This window comes from Mustela nigripes, chromosome 5 (genome assembly GCF_022355385.1).
Source record: "Mustela nigripes isolate SB6536 chromosome 5, MUSNIG.SB6536, whole genome shotgun sequence".
NCBI classification, from domain to species: Eukaryota; Metazoa; Chordata; class Mammalia; order Carnivora; family Mustelidae; genus Mustela; species Mustela nigripes.
The window spans coordinates 43037732-43051562 of NC_081561.1; the positions used below are offsets into that span (position 1 = coordinate 43037732).

Genomic DNA, 13831 nt, shown 5'->3' on the forward strand with positions numbered 1-13831 from the left:
TTGAAATGTGTGCCAAAAGTTATAAACAAGATTGAACTTGGAAGTGCAATGTCCAGATCTGACACATGTTAAAAATGCATTTACTGCTTCAAAACATGCCTTTGTCATCTCAGTGTTTTGGATCATTCATGTAAAATGAGTACCACCATATGACTCCTTCATGTGTATGTTGAATTAAAACTTTCAGTTTATTACCTGGAGATTATCATGAGTTTATATTACTTTCACTGAATTATTGATGTTTTACATTAATTAGTCCACATTTTCCCCAATCCAACTGTATTAGTTTCTAGGTGAGAAATAAGCTCTAAATAGAAATTCTGAATAACTATTGCTAATATTTGAAAAGTTTAATAACCAAATACATATTGATAAAATAGCTTTCATTTTTAACTTGTCTGGTAAACTCCAGGTATCTCAAGTAGATGCAAAACCAGGTGTACTGTGACTAGAATGATTTTCTTCTTGTCACAGAAGCAGATTAATTGAATGCAAATTTACTTAGATGATTATTTTTTCAGGGATAAATCAAAATGACTTCAGAGTGTCCTCTAAAATAACTCATACACTATCGTGTCTTGTGATTACAGTTGATGATTTCAGATCATCTCAAGCATGTAAAGGTTTTGACAAATATTTTGTCAAAGATATTCTTATTTTGGGTGACTAAAGCAGGATATAAGATCCAGATTGATTAACAGTAGACAGGTTATTTCATTTAAAGACAATTCTGAAATATCTGGCAATAGTTTAAGAGAAAAAGATGAATAATTTTTAATATAGAAAAACTCACAATGTCAGTAGTTGACATTATTTTAAAATATATAAAAATGTAAAAAGCTATTTTTTGTGAATTATCAATTATTTAAAATTGACATATCACAAATTTGTATTAACTGCCTTTCCATCTATATTGTAGAAGAAATGATCAACTTCTGTTGAGCTAGGAAAGAAAAACTTCCTGTAGTTGTCTATGCTTATTTTATTTCTCTTAAATGACTATTAATTATAACCTACAATGTGTAATATATAATATATATATATATATATATATATATATCTCAAAGATTCTGTTACATACTCTTTAGCATTTGGCTTTTTCTGTATTTCCTAAGATAATTTATGCCTTTATATACTCACACTGTTAATCACCTCCAAACAAACACCAGCAGAAACATGCATGTGGTTAAACAAATTGGGTTAATAACTTATTACTATAACGGAGAACACACACTATGTAAATTCATGTGGCATCTCAGTAGAAGGGGGCTGGAAAGGATTTAGAGGTTTGAGTTTTGACATATAATTTTGGGGGGTTAAGAAAGTGGACTTGTTTAAAGAGACCTTCAGGAAGTGGAAAGAGTTATCTGTATTCATAACAAATCTCTTACCTAGGAGAAAGGAAAACTGGACACAGGTAAAATCCAAATTTCTAAAGAGGCAGCAACCATTTATATCAATCATGTTAATATGATAGACATACAACTGTGATAGAATGTTTGGCTAGTCTTGTGGTTTAGATAATGTTCAAGTTTTTGTCTGTATTTAGAAATGTTTTGGGGGCAGGCTTGTCTTTATAACAATTAATCAGGGTCATAGAGTAGCTTTGTCTCATTTTGTTGTTCTGTGAAATTGTCTGTTGAAATGTTCAACAGGAGAACACTACAAACCTAGCTTATAGTGCCTGAGCACTATATGTTTTCTACTTTTATTATGGTAAAAAACTTGTTTTGTATGAGTTAAATCTTTTAAAATTTACTGAGGCATCTATTACAACTTAACATATATTCTTTGCATATTTGACAAGAGTGCATATTCCATTGTTATGTGGAATGTTCTGTAGAGGTCTTTTAGGTCTAGTTGGATTATATGTCAATCGAGTCTTTTATACCCTGCATTTTCTTCCCATTTGTTCTAGCCATTATAGAGTTAAAGTTTGCAATTGTTATTGTAAAATTATTTACAAATCCTTTTAGTCTGCCACATTTTGCTTCATTTACTTAAGTTAGATCTTAAGGCTCTAAGATCTAATTGTTAGATGTTACTGACAGATTTAAATATTTATAAAATGTCCTTCTTTGTTGTAACAATTTTTGCTTAAAGTATATTTTGCCTGATATTAGCATAGCTGTCTCAGCTCTTTTTTGATGATTAATGGCATAGTATTTATTTTTCTAACTTTTTATTTTTAACCTGTTTGTGCCTTTGAATGTGAAGCTTGTCTCTTATAGATAGGATATAAATTTACTGTTTTAAAAATTCATTCTGTCTATTCTACCTTTATTGAAATGCCTACTTAATTTACATTTAACATTAATAATGAAATAGAGTTCTATTGAAGTTGTTTTCTTTTATTTTAAATATGTTATATCTTTTAGGTTTTTTTATTCCTTTATTTCTCCATTAATGCTTTCTTTTGTGTTAGGTTTTTCCTGGTATTACACTTTAGTTTCCTTTTTATTTTTACTAGATATTTTTACTTTGTTTCTTAGTGGTTATCCCATAGATGACAGTTAACTTCTTGCCTTAAAGCAATTTACATAGTGTTAATACTGACTTAATTTCTTTTTCTTTTTTTAAACATTTTATTTATTTATTTGACAGAGAGAGATCACAAGTAGGCAGAGAAGCAGGCAGAGAAAGAGAGAGAGGAGGAAGCAGGCTCCCTGCTGAGCAGAGCCTGATGTGGGACTCTATCCCAGGACCCTGAGATCATGACCTGAGCTGAAGGCAGCGGATTAACCCACTGAGCCACCCAGGCGCCCAGTACTGACTTAATTTCAACAGTATACAAAAATTTTGCTCCACCATTGCTTCATTCCCTTCCATCTCCTTCAGGCTATTATTAATTATAAGCACATCAACACAATTTTATAGGATTGTTTTATGCACTTTCTTTTAAATCAAATAGGAATTGAAAAGAGAAATAAGCAAAAACACCTTTATACTGTCTTTTATATTTACCCATATGATTACCATTACCAATGCACTTTATTTTTGTGTGTGAATTCAGATTATTGTCTAGTATCTTTTCATCTTAATCTGAAGGATTTTCTTTATTAATTCTTATAAGGCAGATCTACTGCTGATGAATTCTCTCAGTTCTATCTGGAAATGACTTAATTTCTCCTTTAATTTAAGGGATAACTTTAAGAAATAAAGAATTTGTGGTTGACAGTCTTTTATTTCCAGCACTAAAGATATCTGGACTACATGTTTTCTGATAAATCAATTGTTAATTGTACTGAGGATTCCTTGTGAATAACGAATGATTTTCTCTTGTTGCTACCAAAATTCTTTGTCTTTTGACAGATTGATTATCATGTGATTGATTAGCTTTTTATGTTTTTGAGTTTATTTTATCTGGAAATCATTGAGCTTCTTGGAGGTGTAGATTAATGTTTTTTATCAAATTTTAGAAAATTTTGGCACTTATTTCTTCAAATATTTTGTCTTTTTTCTCTCTCTCTCTCTTCTGATTCTACAATTCTCACATGTGTATGTTAATGTTCTTATGGTGTCCCACAGGTCTCTGAGGCTCTGTTCATTTTTCTTTCTGATCCTCAGGATCAATAATCTTAATTGATTTTATCTTCAAATGCATAGCTTCTTTCTTCTACCAACTTAAATCTAGTGGTGTACCCCTCTAGTAATTTTTAATTTTTATTTTTTATACATTTAATTCCAGAATTTCTATTGTGTCCTTGTTTATAATTGATATTTCTCTATATTCTCAAATTGGCAAAACATCAATCTCACACTTATTTATTTATCTATTCCTTTTTTTGAGAGAGAGAGAGAGTGCACGAGTGAGAGTGTGCATGCAAATTGGAGAAAGGGGCAAAGGAAGAGGGTGTGAGAGAATCTTAAGCAGGCTCCATATCCAGAGCAGAATGTGAGGAGAGGCTCAATATCAGGATCCTAAAAGCTTGTAAAAGTCTGAGGAGTGTTTATTCAAGAAAAATGTTGACTCTCATAAGCATAGTCACCTCTGTAGTGGTTGTTTACAGTATTCCCATCCCTTTTATCCAGCTCTGGAACAGACTTGAAAACCAATGGCACTGCAGTTATGGCAACTGTAACCTGAGTAGAAGTCAAGAGTCAGAAGCTAAACTGACTAAACCATCCAGGTGCCCTACTTTTTTAATTATTTAGATATGGCTTCTTATTTTCTTTGAACACATTTCTTTTAGCTGTTTTAATACCTGTGTCAAGTAAGTCCAATTATCAAGACTTCCTCAGCGATACTTTCTCATGGTTGCTTCATTTCTATATATGTGTCATACTTGTCTGTCTGTGTATGACTTATAATTTTTTATGAACACTTGACCTTTCAAATAGTATAATGTGGCAAATCTGGAAATCAGATCCTGCTTCTTCTCGGTTGTTACTGTATTTTTTTTTTAATTCTTTGTTTCTGCTGTTATTTGTTTAAAGATTTTTCTGAAGTAGTTCTATAAATCATTTTCTTTTTCACTTGTGTCTATTCAAGTCTCAACTTGGCTAATCTAATGGTCAACTAAAGATTTAACAGAGATTTTCTATAATTTCCTCAAACTACTATGTCTACTAATAAGCCTTACTATTTATATATGATGAGGCATGCATTCAGTTCTCAGCCAGACATTTTACATCTCTGTCTTATTCTCCGGTATCTGCTTGAACAGAGGCTCAAGGTCAGTCAGAGAAAAGAGATTAACGTCTTTTCCTACCTTTCTTAGACCTATGTAGACTTTCATATTGTCTTGTCTTCTGATTACCCAAGAAAATGTCTAGATTTTCAAAGACCTCTATGAACATCTCACTCAGCACTTTTTATTTAAAGTATATTGGTCAACCTCTTCTTAGCCTTGTCTGTAATCGTCACTTCAAGCAGCAACAATATTAGGCAATTACTACTCAGTGTTATTAATAAATATTCTTTATATTAGGCTTTCTGAAAAGAGTAAGCTTTGAGTCAGGTCTGTTCCTGAAAATGTCTATTCCTAAAGTCTATTCATGAAAAGGAACTTTTCATACAGTCACCAGACCAATGAAATAATGACATTCCTGGGAAAGCCCTTTTGGGTGAGTTCCAAACTTGTCCTGCTCTTCAGTGGATGTTAGGCTGTTGGTTTCACAGTTGCCATAACTGCAGTGCCATTGGTTTTCAAGTCTGTTCCAGAGCTGGAGAAAAGGGATGGGAATACTGCAAACAACCACTACAGAGGTGACTATGCTTATGAGAGTCAACCATTTTTCTTGCATAAACACTCCTCAAACTTTTGCAAGCCTTTACTTTATTTAGGGTTCTGGGAAAGTTGATTTGACCATGTTGCCAGTGTTCTTTTTCTTTTAAGGAGGAGTGTATTTTCAAAGTCTTTCTTCTGCCATTATTGAAGTGATTATACCAAATTATGTTTTATATTATTTATATGGAAGAGAGAGAAGATAGAGACAGGGAAAGAGAAAGCATGAATTCTAGGGTCAGAGTATCTGGATATAGGGTATCAAGTTTGGTTCTGTTCTTAAAGATTAGTATGAATTGGGTTAAGGAATTTTATTTGCATCCTTAAGCTTTCAGGGTTTTGTTTTGTTTTGGTTTGTTTTTTTAATCCAGAAAGTATGAATAATAATAGCTATACCTCACAGAGTTATGATGATAATTAAATAAAATTCTGTACACAAAGTATTTCGCTTATTTCTTGATGTGTATTAAACTCTTAAGTATCACTAGTTTTTATTATTCCCAACATTTATCATATTTTCAAAAATATATGTATGAATAAGACTAGAGTAGCATTTTACTAATGATGAATCTGTGGGGTCATATTGATATTAGCTCATTTCCTTTAATATATTTGTGTATATAGTAAATAGAGACCACTAAAAAAATTACATTGTTCTTTGTAATTAAGAAAGAGTTTAGTTAAAGTTTAGAGTTCTTGAAGGTTTCTCACGGATTTTTCATAATCAAAAATTTCAGGACCCACAATAAAAAATACAAAGAATCTCTTACTTCATTTTGTGAAGAGTCAGTCCCAAGGATACATCAGAAATTTCAGTGAAGATTCTTAAATTTCATGCTTTTGAAGAAATTCACATTGCACACCATAAAGAGTGCTTAACATAGCATACATTTTAATAGATCAAATGAAAATTGTATTTCATTGACTATATGCTTGTATTCCCTGAGAAGAAAAAGAGTTAGGAAAATGAATATTTCCAGAAATTTCAAATCTCTTTAAGTAATCTGTGTGTTCTGAGTTACTGAACTTACCTGTATGTGATCATCTCTAAACAACTGGAGTTAACGTAGTTTAGTGTTTACACAGTTTCAAGACATTAAAAAGCAAAATGGGCTAGGGATGTAATTTGAATGCTGACTGCAACCTGCCTTCTGCTATTCCTGGCATGGTTTAGAATTTAACTGCCTTCTTTATTTCTGATTTTTCTTTCCCCAAAGCAGAGTCAACAGCTTTAGCTACAGATGGGGCTCTGTATGGCAGTTATTAGACCCAGATGCCACACTCTGGAGCATGTTTTGCCAACAGCATCTGGCTTCTTTGCTGTCTGTGTAATTGGCATCCGTGTTGATGCTTTGGCCTGCTTTTCTTATGGACACTACAAACTAGACTTTCAGACAACATGAAGGTTCGTTCCCAGTTGCCCATATGATTTTTTTCCATTCTCTCAGTTGATAATTTATTTAAATGCATCCTAGATGTCTTAAATTATGAAACACTATATATTAGAACTTTTATGCTTCTTATAAGGAAATATTTAAAATTTTTTATAGATGTAACTGAAAAAAAGTTTGCCATTTAATAAGTAGAAGTAAAAATCTATGTTGATCAACATGTTTTTAGCATATTGAGTGAAAATATAAAATTATGTTGTTTTACTTGAGATATTTTTTCTTTTCAAAAATTGTTTCTGTTTTGCCTAGTTTATGTATAGGAGTCCAAACTGCTAAAATAAAAGTAAAATAACTACTAATATAAAAGTTAAGATCATAACAGAGTTTTAATCCAGGCAATGGCAATCCAATATCCATCTTTAGCAGATGGAAGATTTTTCCTTTATGAAAACCAGAATTTTGAACAAAATACATGTTGGTATGTATACCTTTCACCATCTTTTTATATAGTTAAACCATAATTTATTTTATGAATATAACATAGTGACTACTTAGGCAATTTTTAATCTTTTTCAGTATAAACTATTATTTGGGGAAATTAGTTATGGGTGGTTCTTTGCATGTATATATTATTTGTATATTTGGACAATAAATTCCTAGAATTGAAAATGCCAAATCAAAGTGCTTCAACCTTCAAGATTTAGATAGATTTTATCAAATTATTATTTGTGGACAGATGTAGTATTACATACACACAAGCTATTGATGAGACTATATGTACAGGCACTTCTCGTTTGTATCATTTTGTACTAGAATAAAATCTCTCTGAGGCTTTGTAGATGCCCATTTTACATAGGAGAGAACCAAGACTTGGATATTTTCAGTAACTTAAGCAAAATCACAGTGTTACAAAGTGGCAAACCTAAATATCAGACTGAGGTGTTTGTGACTCCAATTTCATGGTTACAGATGACTCTGAACTGGTCTTTGACATTTAATATGAAATCATATGTATATTGTCACTGTCTACCCCTCAATACCCAAGGGATAACAGCCATCATAGTGGTTCCAGTGAATTTATGAAAGACTAAATAGTTATCCTTCTCTCAAGGGAAAAGTCTGAACCTGATATAGTTCCAATTTCATCCAAAAAAAAAAAAAAAAACCCTCAAGGAGTTAGTATACTTTCTTTGACAGGTGAATACATCCTATGACCAAGTATAACTTTACAAATAGGCTTTAGAGTTCACTGATTAAATAAAATTGCTTTTTGATAACAATGGTACAAAGGATGGATTGGAAAAATCACTGTACTTTTAGTAAGGCTCTTATGTTACATAAGGCATGGTATTATGTTATTTGAAGATAGTGATAAAGTAAAATCATATTTAAGCCATTTTTTGAATGAATAAATGAACTCTCTTACTTCATTGAAAGCCAGGTTGAAAAGTAGGAGGAAAGACAGTTTTATCTGGCACTGTGTTGTTTTCCAGAATAAATCAAGTTCCTGGTCGTTTCCTAGCTTCAAGTTCCCCCTACACACTTTGTATTAATTTGCTTGCCAATATTGACTGTTCCTTAGCTTCTGTTCTATCATTGCATTCTCTCCTTTATCTCATGGCATTCTTCCTATGTTCATGTCTCTATTCATTTCCCCTTTTTGATAAAACATCAATTATACTGGATTAAGGCCCACCCTAAAGAGCTCACTTTAATCTGATTACCTTTACAAAGACCTAATTTACAAAGGAGGTAACACTTTAAGGTACTAGGGGTTAGTACTTCAAGATCTTTAGGGGGACACAATTCAAATCATAATGCCCTAATGTATTCCAGGTACAGATATTAAAACATTTTATATAAATGTAGCAGTCCAGAATTCTATAATTTAGCATAGTTATACATAAAATCTCTTGAATTTTATTCACAGAGCTGTGTAAGAACATATTTAAAGATTATTGTTATTATTTAAAACAATAATTAGAAAAAATACTTGCATGAGATTCTCATTATTTCTATGAAACCCTTATAAAAGTCTAGATGAAAAGTGTTATTGTCTTAGAATGGGTTTGTTTGCTTGTCTATAACATTTGTTGTTTTTTTTTTAATGTTGACTTGTTTTATGCAAAGCCCTAGAAATTTGAAAATTGAAGAAAAGTAAAGAATAAAAACAAAATAATCCAAATACACAGAAATAGTTCATTGGAAATGAATTAAAACTACCAGTCATTGTCTCAGATGTGATATTACATGTGAGAGCAATGATTATGGCAGGCACAAAATATAAAATCCCGAGTTAAGGGCTTTGCTAATAAAATTATTTTTTATTGAACTGCAGAAAAAAGGGAAAGAATGTAAATATTAATCTTTTTTACTGCAAATTCTGTATTTTCTTTTTTCTAAAAAGGTCATTAATCAGAATTTAAGTTGTGTCCTTAAAAATAATAATAATACAGCATAATCAAGTATACAAGTTCCCTGCATTTTTCTCATTTTTCTAAGTAGCTTATCTTCTCTTACTGTTTCCTTTTATTCTAGGGAATAGACAGGGCAATCTTTTAAGAGAAACAGCCTCCAGGCACCTGGGTGGCTCAGAGGTTAAGCAACAGACTTCAGCTCAGGTCATGAACTTAGGGTCCTGGGATCAAACCCTATGTTGGGCTCCCCACTCAGTGGGGAGTTTGCTTGTCCCTCTCCCTCTGCTCCTCCCCCAAACTGTGATCTCTCTGTAACTCTGAAATTAATAAATAAATAAAATCTTAAAAAGGGAGAGAAACAACCTCTACATAAGGTACTCAATTGTTTTAAATTTTTAATTTTTTTTTTAGATTGATTTATTTATTTGACAGAGAGAGAGCAGGGGGAGGGTCAGAGGGAGAGGAAGAAAGAGATTCCCAAGCAGACTCTCTGCTGAGCATGGACCCTGTCCAGGCTCAATCTTGGGACCCCGAGATCATGACCTGAGCCAAAATCAAGAGTTTGATGCTTAACCGATTGAGCTACACAATTGCCCCCTTAAAAAAAAAAAAAAAAAAAGAGTATAGTTTACATATAATAAAATATAAAGATCTTGGGGTGCCTCAGTGTCTCAATCATTAAGTGTCTGCCTTTGGCTCAGGTTATGATCCCAGAGTCCCAGGATCGAGCCCCACATCCGGCTCCCTGCTCATTGGAAAGCCTGCTTCTCCTGCTTGTGTTCCCTCTCTCACTGTCTCTCTGTCAAGTAAATAAACAAATCTTTAAAAAATATATAAAGATCTTATATACACAATTAAGAGTTTTGGCAATTGTATTTACCCATGTAAATACCACCAAAATCAAGATATAGAGCATATCCATTAATTTAGAAAATTTCCTGTGTCTCTTCATAGATCATTTCCACCCTCTTTCCTCCCTCTATTTATTGGACTTTCAAAAGTTGTGCTTTTGTAATAATCTCTGAGAAAATTATTCAAAAAAAAACAATACATTTCTTTCCAGCACAAAAAATAAACTTATATCCATATATTGTTTTTTTAACAAAGATTTTTTATAACTGGTTCTAATTCACTTTTACTATAACTGTGGCCAGGTGATGTACTGATATCATTCCTGTTTCATTCATGAGAAAACCAAATTATATAGATCAATTGATTTTCCCAATGAAATGTTATTAACAGAAGTGGTATAGAATGTAAGACTTCTTTTTCCAGAACTCAACACTTTCCATTATTTCTGATACTCACCTGCTGTTCTTTTCCCTCTGAGTGATAAAATAGTTGTTCAATGTTATGCTTTTTGTGATACTGAGGAGTCTCAATATAAGTTTAATTTTGAAAATTTATATAATCTACATTTATTATACAAAATTGTTTTATTCTGTATGAATTGGTCAAGCAGATAAATTGACAGATTTTTTGGTATATTGGAAATCTGTGTCGTTAGTTCCCTTTATGCTTGTTTCTTTTCTTTGTAGAGGGTCATTTACTCCCAAATTAGCATAAATGCAGATGTGACTTTGATTAAAAGTAATTCTCACCTCTCCAAAACAGTATTGTTTGTCATTAAAAATATAGAGAAGGAAATTTTTAAGATGATATGCACATTCCCTAAATGCACCTTATAATAGTAAATAAGCAGATATTTTACTCTAGGTATGTTTTCGTTATCCAGGTTAGGTTAGCTGCAAAAGATTATATCTTCAGAGTGAAGTATCTACTAGTAAATATTTACTAGATGCCTATGACAACATTAAAATATTTAACATATCTTAGGTATGTTTTGTCAAATTAATTAATTTTCCACATATTTTTGGCTAAAAAACTTGCTAATATTTCCAATGCATGCTGGGATTCAGCAGTTTCCAAAATAATAAGACAACTCATAATGTAACAAAGGCTTAAACAAGAGTTAGAAATCCGTTCCATGATTTTTCTCCAGATCTTTGTCTAGAGCATATTATGTGAGGTTGTCAAAAAACTTTTTTTCCACAAAGTTACCATGTTACTTTATGCTCTCAATTTTTATGCAGAATCAGTTTCAGATATGTTCATTTAAACATTTCTTTTCTCTTGCAAATACTTGAAGACATGCCTCATTATGTTTCCCAATGTCCCATATTAAAAAACTGAAGCATACCTTTTTTTTTACTTCAGTATGGAAAAAAAAGTCTTTTCAGAAGAAAACATGTTTTCTTTTATGAGAACTTAAGATTGGTATAGCCTAAATATTCTTCATTTTTAGTCTTGATTTTTAAAGTAAACCACAATGCATACCCTATTATAACAATTCTTTGCTAATACTGATCATTTAGAGATCTACCTGTCTCCTTTTTCAGAAGTTTAAAATATTATGTTTGCACTTTAATTTTTCCTAAAAGAGATTGTGGTTATGGCTTGAAGTCACTTGAAATATTTTGAGAAGTTAAAAGTCTTATGAAATGTGATTTTTGAGTTTTTTTTTACATAAAATCTACTAGGATTCTAAACATTTCTCTGTATTCCTTTATAATACCTGGAGGTTAGGACTTATGTGGTATTTTTTTTTTTGAAGATTTTTTTTTATTATTTATTTGTCAGAGAGAGAGAGAGCACAAGCAGGCAAAGTGGCAGGCAGAGGGGTCCCAAGACTTCTGTGGTATTGTGACATGTCAATAATCCTTGACTTACACTGTAATGAGAACATAGCTATTATTTTAGCATGTATCATAAACTTAGAAGAAAATAATAAATATAAATGGCTCTCAAAATATTTTTAATTAAAAACAATTAAAGGGAGAAAACATCTGTGTGTACATACACACACACACACAAATACTCATATATATATAATTCTAATTTCTAGCACCAAACCTTGTACTAGTATTCTTTCACTGTTTCAAACACACTGAAGGTTTTTGTTTTGTTTTGTTTTTGTTTTTGTTTTGTTATTCCTTCTGTCTCATATACTACAATTTTTCTCTTTCTCATCCCTTTTCCTGAGGTCCTTAAGAGTTGGATATCAACTTAAAATGGTCTATAAGCCTCTCTTATTCCCAATCTAATATCCCATACTCTTTTCTTACCAGTCTTACCATGATTTGCAATTTTAGGTTACTTAAATCCATTTCTTTATTTTATGTCCCTTTCCCTTGCTAGAATTAGGCAAATGTGTTTTATTTCATTAGAATGCTATTGTACACCAAGTATCCTGCATGCTTCAAGAAACTAATGAAGGCTTGTGAATAAATAAATTAATGACTGTTCATTCAGTTAATGTATAATGAATAAATGTGCATATACCTAGCCCTTTTTTTAAAAAAAAATTCTGGTTTGAAATGTATTTTTTTTTTAAGCAACTACTAAATATTCTTGTCCTGATTGCCACATATTTGCTTATGGTTTAGAATGCTATTGGACCTTTGTCTGATTATTTTCAGTCAGTGCATCCATCCTCTAGTACCAAGTTTTAGAGAGACATGTATTGATATTCATTTCATTTAAATTATGTACTTGATTCAAGTTATTTTCTTTTAAAGAAACAGATCTCTTGAAAAGGAGAATTTTGGGGACGCCTGGGTGGCTCAGTGAGTTAAAGCCTCTGCCTTCAGCTTGTCAAGATCTCAGGGTCCTGGGATCAAGCCCCACATCTGGCTCTCTGCTCAGCAGGGAGCCTGCTTCCTCCTCTGTCTCTGCCTGCCTCTCTGCCTACTTGTGATCTTTGTCTGTCAAAATAAATAAATTTAAAAAAAAAGAAAAGAAAAGGAGAATTTTTCCTTGTCTAGCTCTGCTTAATTATTGAAACCACTTCATCCGTGTTTCTGACTGTTCTCAGAATCCCACATTCTTTTCATTAATTTGCATCTTATGTTTGGGCTTCACACTTTCTTATTTTAATGTATCCTTAGTGGATTGATTATTTCTAATCTGTTCACATGCAGTTTCAGGTTTTGTCTTCTCAATGATCAGGTATTGATCTGGTTCAAATTCTAGCCCTGCCATTTTTTTCTGAATACTTTTTTATATAGGCTTTATTATTTTTATTAGAGCAGTTTTAGGGTTACAGAAAAATTGTACATAAAATACAGTGCTTCCATATAACTTCTTGCCCCTTCACATACACAGTTTCTCCTATTATTAAAAATTTGCATTAATATGGTATCTCCTATTATTAACTCTTAGATTAGTTTGCTACACTTATTATAACTGGTTAACTGATATTAATACATTATTGCTAGCCATAGTTCATGGTTTACATTAGGCTTCATTTTTTGTGTTGTATAGTTATAAAGGTTTTGATAAATGCATTTACCATTATAGTTTCACACAGAATAGTTTTACTGCCATAAAAAAAAAATCTCTGTATTCTACCTATTCATCCTCCCCTTCCTTGATCCTCCAGCAATACTTATCTTTTTATTGTTTTTATGGTTTTGCCCTTTCAAGAATGTCATATAGATAGAATGATAGTGTGTAGTTTTTTGAGACTTTTTTTTACTTAGTAATATGCATTTCAATTTCTTCTATGTCACTTAGCAGTATGCTTTTAAATTTCCTCTACGTCTTTTTTTATAGCTTGATAGCTCACTTCTTTTTATAGCTGAATAATATTCCATTATATAGATATACTATAGGTGTTTTGTTTGGTTTTTGTCTATTTACCTATTGAAGGATGACTTCATTGATTCCAATTTTTGGTAATTACTAATAGGCTACTATAAACGTGGGTGCACGCTTTATGTGCATACAAAGATTT

The 13831-nt window shown here is 31.8% G+C and overlaps 1 protein-coding gene across 1 annotated transcript in view; it reads left to right on the forward strand.

Moving 5' to 3' along the window:
• The window catches only part of EYS (eyes shut homolog), a 1640601-nt gene that overhangs the window by 489840 nt on the left and 1136930 nt on the right, over nt 1-13831 (forward strand).